Here is a 17627-nt window from a genome sequence, read left to right as displayed (position 1 = left end):
CCTACTCCAAATTCTTTACACCCATTTTACAAAATGCATCTATCACAGATGGAAAACAATAGAAACTAAAGCATATAACTAAGTCATTATGGCATGTGCAGAGTTTTTATTTGATTCTAAAAATAATAGTTGATTATAGTATTTGTGATAATAGAAGTTCTCTAATAAAAATTAAAACCATCAATTTTAATTGAACCTCTATTCATTTTTAATTAGAGCTGCCTACAATGACTAAATTAAATCAACGAAGTAAATTTTAAATGTAGTGAAATATAAAACAAATGAAGGTTAGACCTATAATCTACATACCCAGGAAGGTTTTCAGATACAAGGGATAGTATCAGGAGTAAGTACTCTCTGCCTGGAATTTTCCATTCCTGAAGTAAGATGGAGCACCTGGCAAACTATGGTAGAATTCATCTAAATCTTTCTTACGGGTGTGATATGGGTGACACCACCAGTGACCATAAGAGATGCTCTATTAACAGATTATGGTATTATGCATGAACTTAAACTGCAAGAACAGCCTTAACAATAAGATGCATGAATACGTCATCGGCTATTGATTGGTGTGAATTCTTAACGGAGATGTAATCTACATTAATTTTTAAGAATATCTGAAGGGAGCCTGCTTCCTTCTCTCTCTCTCTTTGCCTGCTTCTCTGCCTACTTGTGATCTCTCTCTCTCTGTCAAATAAAGAAAGAAAGAAAGAATATCTGAACCTCAGCTTCCTCATCTATAAAACTGAAATGATAGTATCTTTTTGGACTGTTTTGAGGATTAGCTATACCTTTATATATATATATTTATATACATACAATGTATATATACACATACACATATGACACAGTGAATGGGCATCCAATAAACATAGCTATTCCAATTGACAATAATGAGGTAATTTTAATACAGTATTACAGGTGGCACATAGGAGAGGACCTGCTATGCCATGCAGCTTCTTGCCTTCATGGTACTCACAGTCTACCAGAGAAAACAGATATAAATATGTAATTATAAATAATTAATAATTTCAAGCAGACAAAATGCTATGGAAAATAGAGAATATTTATAGAGGATGTACTGTGCAATGCATTTTACATATATCATAGTATCATTCCCATTTAAAGAAATGGGAGCATAGGTTGGGAAACACAGGCAGTCTGAATCCAAAGCCAGCACTTTAAACTACTATCCAAAACTATATCCAAAAAAAAAAAAAAAAAAAAGTAGTATGCAATATTCCGCATACATTTTTTATGATGTTATAATCAAAATATCATTTTTTAAATCACACTGGCAGCAGTGCAGATGATGAATTGGAGAGGAATAAAACTGAACACAGGAGAGTGCTGGAAGCATCCAAGTGAGAAATGATTAGTACTAGAACAAAGTCAGTTGTAGCAAGAATGAGAGAAGAAAACAAACTGACAAGCTATTGAGGTAGAATTGGGACTAGACATGAGAGTGAGGGAAAGGGAAAGCTCAGCACATGGCCACCAGAGAGACCTGGCTACCAAGCACTTCTATAACTGAAGATTTAACCAACCCTGACCCAGGAGAAAAGGCACAGGATTTCATTTCCACCCATCCCCACTCACTCCCACCCTTAGCTATAGCATATGCATCACTGCTGCAGACATAACAAAATAGCATTGTATACCAATCAAATATTTAACCTATATTTAAAGAAAATCCCTGAAATCTTTCACTTAAAAAAAAATGATCTGGAAGCTCTGTTTCAACAAAGAAATAGAATACTAAACTGACTTTTCATTTTACATAAATCATGGTACTCATTTGGTCCTAAGAATATCTTGATTGAACAGACAAAAAAATGATGGCTACCGAATTCACAAACTGTTAACTAAAAACCAAAGTTAAGTAGCTTACCCAATGATAGAAGTAAAATTTCAGACCAATCCTCGGAAGAAATTTTCAGGCATTACTTGATTATGCCATTTTTTAATTAACAGCATTAGCTAGACAGACAAAGGGTCTTTTCTTGGACTTTAGGGCTGCAGAATTCTATACAGTTATGCATGCTTTAGCATGTAAAATGATTTAATTTACATTTAAAATTCCAATATGAGGGGCATCTGGGTGGCTCAGTGGGTTAAAGCCTCTGCCTTTGGCTCAGGTCATGATCCCAGGGTCCTGGGATTGAGCCCCAAAGGGGCTCTCTGCTCAGCAGGGAGCCTGCTTCCTCCCTTTCCCTCTGCCTGCCTGTCTGCCTACTTGTGATCTCTCTCTCTCTGTCAAATAAATAAATAAAATCTTTAAAAAAAAAAAAATTTCCAATATGTGGGACACCTGAGTGGCTCAGTCAGTTAAGTGTCTGACTTTTGAATACGGCTCAGGTCACAATCTCAGAGTCATGAGATTGAGCCCTGAGTCCAGCTCTGTGCTCAGCCTGGAGTATGCTTGAAATTCTCTCCCTCTCCCTCTCTCTCTCAAATAAATAAATCTTTTTTTTTTTAATTCCAAAATGAAAGTTGGAAAGGTAAAATACAATATATTCCATTCTTTGACATTTTGGCCAAATTTGTTTAAAAATTAAATCAAAATGAAAAATCTGAAAGTTTCTTTTTTTACTCAAATTATCTGAGAAGTGAAACAATTTGTGATGGTTTTACCTGGAATGCGTCACTATAGTTAGAAATACACATGAAATTAAATATTCAGTATATTATTTTAGATAAATTCTTATATTTTTTAGAAGATTTTATTTATTTATTTGTCATAAAGAGAGAGCACGCACACACAAGCAGGCAGAGTGGCAGGCAGAGGCAGAGAGAAGCAAGCTTCCTGCAGAGCAAGGAGCCCAATGCGGGAATCTATCCCAGGACCCTGGGATCATGGCCTGAGCTGAAGGCAGTGGCTTAACTGACTGAACCACCCAGGCATCCCAAGACAAATTATTATTTTAACTAATATTATTGTCTTTCTATCCTCTCCCAATTCTGAGGACACTGGACTGAGTTCAGTGGAGCCTGAGGCTAAAATGAACAAGAGGGAAGATGGAAGGCAGAGATGGGGTATAGAAATCTGTCGGCAGAACCACCAATGTAAGAAAGAGAAAGAAAGAGAAATCAGGAAGTAGAGTCAAAGTCAGAATTATAAATATACTAGGATCAGAGCTCTCAAACTTTTTGATCTTGGACTCTCTCTACACTCTTGAAAATTACCAAGAATCCCAAAGAACTTTTATTTATGTTGGTTATATCCATTGATATTTACCGTCTGGGATATTAAAACTAGGAAGTTTTGAAAATACTTAATAATTCATTTAAAAATAACGATAATCCCATATCATGCAAGCATAAACAATGTATTTGTGAAAAATAATTATATTTTCCCAAACAAAAAAAAAATCGTTTTACATTTCTGCAAATCTCTTTAAAGTCTGGCTTATTAGAAATCAACTAGCTTCTCGTCTTTCTTTCTGCGTTCAATCTGTCTCTATATCATATCTTATGAAGCCTCTGTACACCCATATGAGAATGGATAATTCAAAAGGCAAATAACATTTTTTAATTTATTATGGAAATAGTTTTAACATCACAAACTCCCTTGATAGGGTCTTGAGGATCCCAGAGGTCCTAGGTCCCAGGACCATACTTTGAAAAAGACTGTCTTAGATAAACATATTTTAGAAGGTAGCAAATAAAAGTGATTTGCAGACCAGCGTAAAAACAAAGCCCATAAGCATAGTGGCTCTTCTTACGCCTCTGTCCCCTATGAATTTGGGGCTTCAATAGAACTAGAATTTCAATGGAGCCAAGCCAGTGGAGACCATTATCCATTATCTTTCTCCAAGTGTAAATATAGAATCAACTCTATAGAATTTCCTCCAGATAATCATGGCTCTGAAAGCACCAGCAGGAAAAACTGCTTTTGCCTGTATAAAACAGAGAGTGTCCTGACAAGCTAATAGTAAACATCTACTGAAATAATTACATAATCAAGATTAGGTCATGGCTTTACTTCAATACAATAGCTATGGTAAGATAATGGAAAGCACTGCTTATGGACAGTTCTCTTTCCTGAAGAGCTATAACATAGATAACCACACATTTAAAACAGTATGAAGATACTACTTTCTGGAGACAGAATATGAAACAAAAGCCTCTTAAAGTCTCCCCCAACTTACGAGTTCTTGATTATTTTTATCCCATTGAAATGGGCTCTGATACATCTGACATTTCCCCCTTCACACACTTTTCTAATAGATGTACAAAAATTGCTGTAAATATCCATTTATAGTTTTCCTCGGTTTTCCTTTTAATCCTTCTGTTTTCAGTGTTTGCGTGCCACTTCCAGGCCCTACTCTGGTTCCGCTTTCATCCGATTATATTTAGTGTTCCCCACATCTCTCCACACATCTATATGTGAGTTTACATTGTGAAATACAAAAATAGAATTAAATGTCACACATTCTTGTGCATTATAAAAAGACAATAGCACCCAAACTATGAATAAGCTGAAAGAGAGGGAAAACATAATGACTTCCAAAGACAAACAATTGAGAAATAGACACTTGCATATTACCTCAAAGGCAAAAGTACTTAAGTTATTTCAATACTTTAGGTTCTGCTTGTATCATCAACCACCCACTTGTTCTCTCTCAATCTATAAACCTTGGGGAGGGAGAAATAATGATAAATTGAAACTTTCCCTGGATAAATACATCTGAATGACTTCGTAAAGACACCAAAAAAAAAAAAAAATTTAAGAAGGTGATAAATAAGGCTTTTTCATTTAAAAGGAAAAAAAAGATATCAAAGAATAGAGTTTAACTCTTGTATAATACAGTCAGTTACAGCATTCTAAATCAGCCAAGGGCTGTAGCTAGGCAACATGATTCTTCACTGTGCTCAAAAAGGGGGCTGCCAAGCATCAGTAGCCTCATTTCTCACTGAAAGCTTTGACAAGTTTCCACCATATTTTATATAATTGTAGCAGAGGGAGTGCCAGATTAGATCTGATTTGCTGTCATAATGGGATTTTTCCCACATAAGCTAATGATGCAAAGCTATATTTAACCCCCCAAAAGTCACCCTCAAGCACTTACTGTATATTCTGATTGCTTCTCATATCGAGAATTGGACAAGTGGCAATTTTTCTGCTACTGAATATGACAAAAGCAATGGTTTAATAGGTAGATTTTTTTTCTCCTGATGAGCTCCATTATAAATTTAGCTACATATTCCAAATATGTTCACTGACTTCTCTCACCAAATTGAGAAGATCAAGAAAGTCTGTTACTTTGAGTTCATACCCATTGGTATATGCGAGTCGCTTCTCTTGCCCCAGCCTACTCCAGTTGGCTGAATATGCTGTTAATTTCCCACCTTTAGGCTGGGCACCACTCTAACCCTAGGTCACAGAGAAGTTTGGGAGCATTTAAGGCATTTGTCTTCACCGACCTCTGTCTAAGGAGATGGATTATATCTCTTGAATCCTATTTCAAACTGGATATTTCTACCATCCCAAGTCATGCCATAACTTGAAACAAGATACCATCACTGGCAAGAAACTTCTAATGTGGCCAGTCACACACCTACACGATGGAACCTTCTATATATTGGCTCCAATCCAAATCTTTGTGTGAGCTTGCCACGTCTTTTGGAAATGTGTGTTGGCACCCGGAGAATTAAATCAGTTTTACACACAAGATTCTAGCATGTCTCCTAGCTGTCTCCCATGCGCAAAACTACAACGCTAACAGTATCAGCCTATGGGCCACTACCATTTAGTCATTCTCTTTCCAAACAACCAATCATCACCTATACAGTAGTCCCTCCTTATCCGCAGGACATGTATCCCAAGACCCCAGCAGATGCTTGAAACTGTAGATAGTACCAAACCCTATATATATGCCATGTTTTTTTTTTTACTGTACATAGATACTTATGGTAAAGTTTAATTTATAAGTTAGACACAGTATGATATTAACATGAATAACTAATAATAAAACAAAACAATTATAATAATATACTATAATGAAAGTTATGTGAACAGGTCTCTCCCTTTCTCAAATACGTTATTGTATTCCATTCACCCTTCTTGTGATGATGTGAGATGGTAAAATGTCAATGTGAGGGGATGAAATGAGGTGAGTGACATAAACATTGGGGCATACTGTCGGGCTGCCACTCACTTTCTGACAACAGGTCAGAAGGAAGACCATCTGCTTCTAGACCACAGCTGAATACAGGAAACTGAAAGTGAAACTGCAGATAAGGGAGGACAGCTGTACTACCTCTCTATAGTTTCAATCCCTGACCTACCATTTTCTGGTTTTATGACCTTAGTTAAGTTACTTAAAGCTATTTTAAGTCTTAGTTTCCTCACTTAGAAAATAAGAACAAGCATACCGAGTTCACAGCATAATTATTAAGTAAATGTCTTATTATCATTAAATAATTATTTTCTTATACAAAAACGAAAAAACAAACTTGTATCAACAGGACACTTCCTTTTTGGGGATCTCACAGACTTTTCAACCTTGGGCTAAAAAAAACTTAGTTAACCAGCAAGTATGAACAAAAGTGACTGTACCTACAGCACTCGTGAGATCTTATAAGAGTTTCTTCTTTTTTTTTAGAAAAACATTTTATGTAGTGCATAAAGTTCATAAAACAGAAACCTATAAATCAAGACTTAATAGTTTATCTCAGATAAATAGGTAAATGATGTAGATAGAGGGACAGATATAGACAGACCTACCTGAGAGTCCATTCACCTTGAATAGATGGTAGCACTGCCCTTTGTACATTATAATTCATAGACTTCAGAGGTCCCAACATTAGGTCTGTTGACCTAATGTTGGTTCAAGGTTGATGATACAATGCAATGACATGGCATTATACAAAAGAGCATTATTCAGGAACAGATAACCAAATATCACGACCCTGTCACAGCTGAAAAAAACAGGTTTATCTCCTACTCTAAGGTATCTGATTCCTTCATAAGTAAAGGAAGCAAATTAGCTTAAAGAAAAATTAATGACGGGGCACCTGGTTGGCTCAGTGGGTTAAGCCTCTGCCTTTGGCTCGGGTCACGACCTCAGGGTCCTGGGATCAAGCCCCACATGGGGCTCTCTGCTCAGCAGGGAGCCTGCTTCCCCCGCCTCCACCTGCCTCACTGACTACTTGTGATCTCATTCTCTCTCTCTCTGTCAAATAAATAAATAAAATATTTTAAAAAAAAGAAAAAGAAAAATTAATGACACTCCCCTGTACTGCCTCCTTTCTGCTCAGATTGTCCTGGATCAACAATCCAATGTTAGCTAAACATCTTTTGGCTTTTCCTTCTCACTTCCATCAAAATTACTAGTCCCACATCACCATGCCCAAAGTGCTTAATGAGTAATTGGAAATCGAATCCTATAAGCCAGCTCAAGTGAAGGTGGCAATGATGAATAGTAGTTTGCTCTACCTTTCTCACAGAGAAAAATCAGAAAATCTCGTTTGGGAAATCTCAGCCACAACCACAGGCAGTGAGAGCGTTCAGGGCATTATCAATGCAAGGAAAATCAGAGTTTTTAGATGGAAGCACCTTTTAGTGTCTTCCTTTACAATGTACTAGGAGTATAAAACCTTGGGGCTGCAAACAAGCTTAAGAGGCATCAAGTCCAACTATACAGTCATGCTGCATGAAATTTTCATGAGCTCTGCAAAATTTTGTCAAGTGGTACCTTTCACTGTTGAAAATACTAAAGTCTATAGCATTCTCATCAAGTGGTCATCTTGGCCCTGTGTGATTAAACTCCAAATTCATATTTATAATTTCATAGTTTAAAATATATACTTCAATATTTTAAAACTTTCTGTGATTTTCTTTTTTTCTTTTTTTTTTAAGATTTTATTTATTTGACAGAGAGAGAGACAGCAAGAGAGGGAACACAGCAGGGGGAGTGGGAGGGGGAGAAGCAGGCTCCCCGCCACGCAGGGAGCCGTCAATCCCAGGGGACCATGATCTCAGCCTAAGGCAGATGCCTAACAACAGAGCCACCCAGGCACCCCTATATATTCTCAATTTTTGAACAACTATGATTGTTAAAATATTCCACTTACGCTGAGCTAAACAGAGCCTTCTGTTGTTCCTACTGGCTTACTGGTAAGTAACAGCCTAGCCCCTGGCTCCTTTCAGAAAAAAAACATAGTCACATAATGGCTACTTTCATGTTTGAAAACAGTTGTCAGATCATTCCTGGGTCTTCTCCTCCCTAGAAAAACATCTTTAATTTCTTTGAGTCTTCAAAAAATGTTTCAAAGCCCTTACTAATACTATCATTCAATTTCTATACTCCTCATCACACTGTTCGAGGTGTTTTCTGTTAAGTTTAGAATCCAGTGAGATGTGAACCTCTCAACATCTCGAGAAAGACCTACAACTAAGACTGGCTTTTGCTCTTGGTTTGGTTTCACAGCCAAACCATACTACGGACCCATACTGAACTTTCAACTGTTCTCTCAAATATTATTGTTTGCATGTGCTACAAATAAACCATTTTATTCTTCCTGTGTTTGAAAAGATAGATTTTTGTGCTCATATTCAGAATCTTACCTTTGTTCCTATTAACTTTCATTAATAGAGATGTCCATTTCTCCAACTCAGCAAAATCTTTCTAGTCTCTGATTTTTAACTTCTGATGTATTTATTCTTAATTATTTGCCACCTATATCATTTTGCAAATGAACTTTCTGACCAGCACAAGGCCCTACAACAAACTGCTACAAGCTTCACTGTTAACATCAGTCCATTTAATCTCTTCCTATGTATAGCTTTAGACTTAAACACAAATCCAAAGCCTAAGCTTAATTCCTCTCTTCAGTGGGAGAGATGCAACACTTTTACAGTTGTCACTTAATGCAATGCCTATATACCATGTCTAAAGTGACACCGACACAGGACAATATCCCATCATCTCACTACCCAATTCCTAAAGTTAAATGTGCTTTGGAATCTAAAACTCCCTGTACATGCTCCCTCCTAATCCAAAGTAGATTTATCCCATTATATGTTTCCTAGAAAATAACAAGAAATGTAAGATAGTCATATAAAAAAAAAAAATGTGCTCTGGGATGCCTGGGTGGCTCAGTTGGTTAGGCATCCAATTCTTGATTTCCGCTCAGGTCATGATCTCAGGGCTGTGGCACTGAACCCACTTTGGTCTCCATGCTCAGCAAGGAGTCAGCTTGAGATTCTCTCTCCCTCTCTCTCTCTGCCCCTCCCCTTGCCAACTCATATGTATGCTCTCTCTCTCTCTCTCTAAAATAAATAAATTTCAAAAAAATATGTTCTGGGATCAAACAAATCTGACCTCTAATTCCAATTCTTCCCATGACTAACTGTGTGATTACAGGCAGGTTATTTAACTTCTCTAGGCCTACCAGTCTCATCAGTCAAATGGGGATTATAAAGATAAAATTAATGCACATAAAACATGTGGAACAAAGCATGTAGAACAATTCTTGACCCAAAGCAAGTGCTACTAAGTAGTTGTATCCATTATTGGTATTAATATTAAAAAGAAGCTTTAAGATTTTGATAAAATATCTTGAGTTGAAACAACAGAAAAGCAAAACCCATTCATAGTCTTTACTGTGAATTCATCCACTTCCAACTGTAACCTTTGATTTGGGGAGGTTGTTTGCATTGACAATCCTCCCTGTGAGCCAAAAATGAAAAAGTAGTCTCTGAATATAACAACGAATCTGCTACCTTCTAATAGATACTCTCGGGATTCTTCAAATTGACTGTCTCCATCCTCCTCTCCCCAGCTCCATTAACTTCTACATAGAGGTACCATGAACAATGAAAATATAGATTTTTTTTTCCCTTGAGACTGCATATGCCCTCTCCCTTTCAGCCTACCCACCTATGACAAATAATGAGCTACCTTCTGCAAATCACTCTGCACATAATTCGCATAGTTACAAATTTCAGTTCTTAAAAGGAATTGTTTGGGGGGTAAGAAATGAATGAATGAAACAAGATGGGATGGAGAGGGAGACAAACCATAAGAGACTCTTAATCTCACAAAAGAAACTGAGGGTTGCGAGGGGGGAAGAGGAGCAGGGAGAGGGTGGCTGGGTTTTGGACATTGGGGAAGGTATGTGCTATGGTGAGTGCTGTGAAATGTAAACCTGGCAATTCACAGACCTGTACCCCTGGGGCTAATAATACATTATATGTTAATAAAAAAATTAAAAAATTTTTTAAAAATTAAAAGGAATTTTTTTCAGCGGGAAAAAAGTTTGGCTGCTTCATACTAGTTTTCTACTCATCTACTAATACATTCCAAAAAGATTTTCTCACATAATATTACTTCTCTCTATCCCAAAATTCTTATTAATCCTGAAACCATGCTGGAGGACTTCATTATTTTCCTTACTATAGATCATAGATACCATAAATATCATTCCCTGTCAACAAATGAAGAATGATGTTTTAAATAGTATTGTTTTTTGCCTACATCATAACTTATTTAACCAATTCGTATTGTTATACACTTAAGGTATTTCTAAATTTTTATTATAACAAATAATACTGTAATAAGTAATCCGGTACATATACACGTAGGCCAGTTTTTAATATTTCCTTATAAAGCTTATTCAAAGTAGAAGTGGAAGAGAAAGAACAGATGGGACAAAGAAGAATGCAATTCTTTTTCCTTTTTTTTTTAAGCTTTTATTTATTTATCTGACAGAGAGGAGAAAGTGAGAGAGGAAATACAAGCATGGGCAGAGGAAGAGGGAGAAGCAGGTTTCCTGCTGAGCAGGGAGCCCGATGTGGGGCTGGATCCCAGGACCCTGGGATCATGACCTTAGGCAAAGGCAGGCACTCAACAACTGAGCCACCTAGGCGCCCCAAGAATGTAATTCTTAATGGTGATACATTTTTGCCATATTTCCAGAAAGTCTGAGAAAAATCTGCATCCCTATCAATAATTCATGAGAATGTCTATTTTGCAAAAACCTCACCAACACTGAGCATTATAATTTTTTTTTTTTACTCTTTGCCAATTCAATAGGTAAATTCTTGCACTTCTGGAAGATGTGCAAAGACTTGTCTTTTAGGATAGGGGTTATTCATTCCTGTGTCTCAAAAATTAATGTATGGTATTTTAGTCATTTAGCAAAGTTAGTATTTAGAAAAGTTAAAGTCAATTGACATATTTTTAAGCTCCCTGGTTCCTCTAGAATGGAATGATTTCTTTTAAATTATGGATTTCCTCTGTCTTGGTCACGTCACCACTGTATATCTCAAGACACTAAAACAGTGCTTGGCATATAGCAGTTGCTAATAAATATACATTGAATGAATGAAAACAATGAATTTGAATTAATCTATTGGAAAATGTGTCCCATGTAAAAGAAAACATCTGCCTTGTTAATTATAATAATAAGTATCCATAAGAATAATTGTTCAGCGAATTCTTTTTTTTTGACAGAGATCACAAGTAGGCAGAGAGGCAGGCAGAGAGAGAGGGGGGAAGCAGGCTCCCCACCGAGCAGAGAGCCTGATGCGGGGCTCGATCCCAGGACCCTGAGATCATGAACCAAGTCAAAGGCAGAGGCTTTAACCCACTGAGCCACCCAGGCACCCCTGTTCAGCAAACTTAAAGTGGGCCTCAAACAGAGAAACCCAGGATACTTATTTAGAGGTGAACAGACTAAAATCAGAACTGGGAAGCATGAGGCAATGCTCGAAATAGCAGTCCAAGACTTGACCAGAACCTTACATACAAACCAGCTTTCAGCTAGGCATAAGGAAAAACGTACAGTATTCCAATAGTGATTTTAGATTTTCCTATCAGTGATTCCCTTTTCCCCTTGTCCCTTTTCATCTCTGTCCCTGTCCCTTCCCTACATCTCTCTTTCCCCCAACCACAAGATGGTGGTGGCCACTGCTGAACTCTTGGCCAAGGTGCTGAAAACATCTTTCTGTAACAGAGAAAGTCAGATTTCCCTTAAGGGACTTTTTAGGTACCCTGGTACTCTTATTTGGGAATAGTAACCCTACTTTGGGAACAATTCCAGAATATCTAGTCCAAATAACTCTCAGGAGCATACTGAAAAGCTCTGGAAAATATAATCAGTTTCTAATAATTTAAGAAAAAAGGACTGTGAAACAAAATCAAACAAGTTAGGGCTTTATGAACTTCAGAAACAAATGGGAATCCATAGAGTAGTGGTATGGCCTTTTTTTGTTAAGCCTAGTAAAGCAAGAATACTTGACTAAATCAGGGACTATTTAGCCCAGGAGAAAGAAGACTTCGAAGCAGACTGACGGCAATCTTCAAATATCTGAATGAATGACTACTAGCAAGAAAAAATAATCTTAACTCTATTTTTGGGCAATTCCAATGGGAGAAATCAAAATCAGTGGCTGTATGTTAGAGGGAGGCCATCTAGCAAGAGTGGGCTGCTTCCATTAATTCAACAAATGTGTCAGGTACTGCAAAGCACCAATGAACACCTGATCATTGCCCTATATTCTAGCAGGAGAGTATGAGTTCACATTAACCACATTTTGTATTAGTCATGAAGGGAGAAAGAAGTTTTCCTACAAATACAGAATAAATTTAAATATCTAAAAGATTGCTAGTATTTACTTTTCTCCATTTACTGAAAGATTTTTACAGTTTTCAGGGTAAAATAATGGCATTAAAAATTTGCAAGTTTCTTAATACTTATTTTCTTTTTAAAAAAGATTTTATTTGGGGTGCCTGGGTGGCTCTGTGGGTTAAGATGCTGCCTTCGGCTCAGGTCATGATCTCAGGGTGCTGAGATCGAGTCCTACATCGGGCTCTCTGCTCGGCGGGGAGCCTGCTTCCTCCCCTCTCTGCCTGCCTCTCTGCCTACTTGTGATCTCTCTCTGTCAAATAAATAAATAAAATCTTTTTTAAAAAAAGATTTTATTTATTCACTTGAGAAAAAGAGAGAGAGAATGAGCAGGGGGAGAGGCAGAGGGAGAGGGAAAAGGAGGCTCCCCACTGAGCCAGGAGCCAGACATGGGGCTTGATCCCAGGACCCCTGGATCATGACCTGAGCCAAAGGCAGACGTTTAACCATCTGAGCCACCCAGGCGTCCCTCTCAATATTTATTTTCAATTGAGATAATACAGTAGATTGTAAGAATGCCTGCATAAGCCAAAATTCATTTCAAGTTTGTCCTTAAACATCCCTTAGTAGATGTGAAAGCAGTGTTATTATAAGAGGAGATTCAGATTTGAAAGGTTTCAATAATCTATGTATTTCCACTACACTGTAAGTCAGACCATAGTCTAAAACACAGCTGCCCACTACACTGTTCAATATGGTAGCCTTGGTTACATGTGGCTACTATACATTTGAAACCAGGCTAGGAAGGACCTGAATTCTTCATTTTGTTTAATTTGAACTGCTTAACATTTCAAGAGCCATCATGTGGCTAGTGACCATCATAGCAGCAGACTTCTAGAGACAGGTGAACAATTTGTAAACAATAATATTTGTAATAACCTTTCTAGAGAAAAGATTAAAGAGAAAAGAAATGATTGGTGAGATTGCAGCCATAAAATGAGAACTAACATACAGCTGTTTCTATGCAATTTCACTCAGTCAAATTGAATTCAGTAAGAGATCTCTGGAAAAGCACTTTAAACCCTATTGCAATGAAATTAGTAAGCTACACTCTGTATATAGGTCAGCTTCCAAAAGAGAATGATTGCGTTGGTGGTATAGTGGTGAGCATAGCTGCCTTCCAAAAGAGAATGATTAACTCCTTCTACCTTCCTTAGATTTTTGCATTAAATTTCTCTTCTTGCATACTAAATGACACCTTTTCCTACATTTTTAACTTTCTAAAAGTATATCTTTAGAGATTAATTAACTTAGATCCAATGGGGTAATAAAGAGTTACAAGTGGGTTCCCACCTAGAAGACAGAGATATCCGAAAACTATCTTAGAACTATATAAAATCACTGGCTGAGCTGACAACACAATCACTCAGGTGATTCTAGGAAGAACAGTAAAGAACAGTACTACTTGATAAACTCAAGTAGTAGTCTCCAAAGCAGAGCACCAAAGAGGTTAATTGGCATACAAAAAGAAAATAGAACTTCAATTCATATTTAACATCTTTTATTTAAAAAATGAGAAATCAAGCTTCACTAATTTAAGACTTGGAGAGACATCAATGCTCTTACTCAGTCCACATGTCATAAGACCATAACACTGGTAAGTTACTTGAAGTATCCTGAAGGAAATCTAGGAGTTCCCAGGTACCAATATCAACAGTGGTTAACTGGTTCCTTCATTTACTCTCAAATTTCAATGTGTTACCATTTACGTCTGACCATCTAAGTGGATTTACAGAGTATATTATTTCAAACTGTAAAATATTTACAATTCTTCAAAACGATATGTTGTGTGACCTGGAAAACCTTTTCCCACACAAAGATTTTCCGATTATCTCAAAGGGAACTCCTTGTTTCTAAACTCAAAGACTAGTTATGCATGACTCTTTTAAAAAAAAGAAAATGCCCTAAATTTGCTGACCTGCTCTGTGATGACAAGTGGTTGTCAGTAGTGCCTGTGCAGCAGGTATTTTCAAAAGTACAAGTAAAAGTAAAAGTGACAGTCTAACTATCCATTAGAAAGCCATCTGAAGTGAGCATTTTGAAAATGTGTATTTGGAAATGTTTTTAGCGTTATGCGGTTTTCGTTGCCAGAAATTATAAATACTCATTAACCATACAGTTTAAAGTTAGAAATAAAATTTCTTAATCTGTTTAAAATATTCCTCACAAAAGTGTGAGTGGACTTTTTAACCTATTCCCTTAAAATATTAAAATTCACAGCTTTCCAAATAGTTTGTAAGGACCAACTGACATCAGGTTAGATGAAAGACTGACAGCTGAATTTTGCAAAAACCTGCACAAAACTGAAAAATGAACACTGTCTTTAGCAAACATAGTCAACAAATTATTTCTTCAATTCGGAATGACATATCCTTGTGAGGCATACTTTTAACCATGACAGACATTAAAACAAAGTATAAAAATAAACTGAACTTAGAGACTTATAATCATTGCAATACTAAGTATTAAACTAAGATTTTTAAAAATGATGAAGCATAATTGTGAATCAGTTAACTTATTGTTATCATTAAAGATATAATATTTATAATATACAATATACATTAAAATATTTATCTTTATCGCAACCTAAGTTTTTAAAGAATATATAGAATATATAAATATAAGAAAAAACTCATATTTTCTAGATTAAAAATACACATATACTATGGATGGATACTTAGAGCATTTTTACTAGTAGAATATAATCAAAAAATTTCAAGTCACTGTCCTACTTTAAATAGTGATTTTTTAAAAATCCTTATAATGGAAACAAAGCAAAAGAAAACAAAAATGAATATCAATTTATTTTAGCATTTTTTAATAAACAATTCTGTAAGAGAGGATTTGGTGTACTCAGCACAAACAATGTTATGAAAATAGGCCAAGAATTATTTAAATGAATACTGACAACATGATCAAGTCCCTGTTGCAATGACCCAGACCACTTACAAAAACAGCCAGAACAATCCTACAATCCAGTTCAGGATGTTGGTTCAGATCCTGTTTTACTTCGCCCTTCAAAAAATACTAAGTGGCTTCCTAGTTACTGTAAGGACCCAAACTCACTGAGAAATTATTTTCTTCACAAATCATTCCATGCCCTTCTAAAATATTCCCAAGGTTTTGTCATTGGTCACATGCCACTTACCTATTTCCAATATCAGACTCATTGTTCTGGTTTACAATACCCTGAAGGCTAAAAACTTAACACACCAGAAACATTTCAAAAGTGAAAAGTTTGCCTCCATAGAACTAAAATGTGTGACTTCCACTAGCGTTTGTAAGAGAAGAGTATTAAACATTGGCAAGGTAAAACCCACAATAAATATGATGAGTATCTCTGTTTCTAACTATATAGATATTCATCAAGATGAATATCCTACACCCTACAAACGTCATGTTAACGACTTCCCAACATAAGCCAGTTTACATAGGGATCCTTGGGGTCCATAACAGAAAACATGTGACTGGAGAGCCAGTGAGATAAGAAATACCCAGGGGATTTTTCTGTTTTCCCAAGCACCAAAAAGGTCAAGAGAAGCCAATTCCTCATCTCCAACTCATATCAGTATAGGGAAGTCTGAAAGACCACTGCTAGTCCCTAGACTGAAGATGTGGAGTGGAATTATTGCAGATGCCTAGAGTGACCAGCACCAACTACAGGAGCTTAAGGAAGCCCAGCAAAACAGTGTGAAGGGCTCCATGGCAGTCCTGCATGAGTCAGACTACCCACCAAGGGCCTCTCGGGCCCAACCCAGGACACCTATGTCTCCCACTCCCAATTCTAGCACCTGGCAAGGGAAGGGAGTAGAGAGATGTAGAGTCTAAGTCAAAATCTGCATTTTGTACATTCATGTTTATTGATGTTATTTTTGATCACTGATCCCCTTTTGACAACATTTTTAAATGAGTTTCATTGAACTGTCAGCTTTGTAGAATACGTTTTCTCAGTTTTTCCTGTAGGACTCTTATAAATATAATGCTCATATACACAATGCAAAATGTTACATATTTCAATGTAACCCTTCTTGAAAGGATTTTCAAGATAAAATCCTTGAAATAATTTAATGTATTTCAAAGCTTTAAAAAGACCCAACACCCAGAAAATTAATCCTGGTACAATGAAAATAAATCACTCAAAAAGATAAAGAGATTTTTGCAATATAACCATCTAATCAAATAGATGTGTTGTAAGGAAAACAAATAAATAAACAAACAAATACACCAAAATTATTAGAGGCAAGCAGCAACTGTAACAAACTGAAAAGTGAATCCCACCTTGCTTGTAGACAGCCTGCTTATTCCAACCACCCAGGAGCACCAGTGAAACAAGACTATACAGAAATAGTCACACTACAACACCCCTGCAGAAAAAAATTCCACCCTGGCTAAAAGACAAACCTAAATGGTTATATGCTATTGGCATAGAGATAATAATCAGGCTACAGATGTTCACTGGACCAGTGGTTGAAATTTGTATCTTTAGAAATGCCAGAATCACCCAAAGGGAAGTGGAAACTCAGGAAAGTTCAAAATCAAAAGAACAAGAGTGAAAGGAAGCAAAAAGAGGACCTTGAACTTCTATGAATTGACAAAACCGAAACATTTCACTTACATAATCTGAGTCCCAGTCTGGGGGTGGGGGTAGTGAAGGAAATGAGGGCTGTGTTGAGGGATGGTTTGTGGAGATGTACAAAAATGTGGGAGGGGACACAGGGATGTGTGGGACTGTATAGGGGGCACTAAGGAAGTGAGTGTTACAGGGATATTTGTAGGGATGTGTGATGGATTTAAAGAGATGTAGGGAGTCATGAGGTTTTCTAAAGCTTTTAGGGGGTAGAAGGGTTGAAGAATATTGTGGTAGAGCACTATGTATTGAATCATTATATTGTACACCTGAAACTAATGTAATACTATTAACTCTGCTGCAAGAAAAATAAAATAACAACAAATAACAAATAAAGAGCATCATATTAGATAGAAAAAATGTA

The 17627-nt window shown here is 36.6% G+C and overlaps 1 protein-coding gene across 1 annotated transcript in view; it reads right to left on the bottom strand.

Annotated features, from left to right (window-relative positions):
• The window catches only part of GPR158 (G protein-coupled receptor 158), a 426979-nt gene that overhangs the window by 375415 nt on the left and 33937 nt on the right, over positions 1-17627 (bottom strand). The window lies entirely within an intron of this gene.

The sequence above is a fragment of the Neovison vison genome, chromosome 12 (genome assembly GCF_020171115.1).
Source record: "Neovison vison isolate M4711 chromosome 12, ASM_NN_V1, whole genome shotgun sequence".
NCBI lineage: Eukaryota > Metazoa > Chordata > Mammalia > Carnivora > Mustelidae > Neogale > Neogale vison.
Note: the sequence above shows the minus strand (reverse complement) of the source record. Positions and strands in the feature narration are given on the sequence as shown.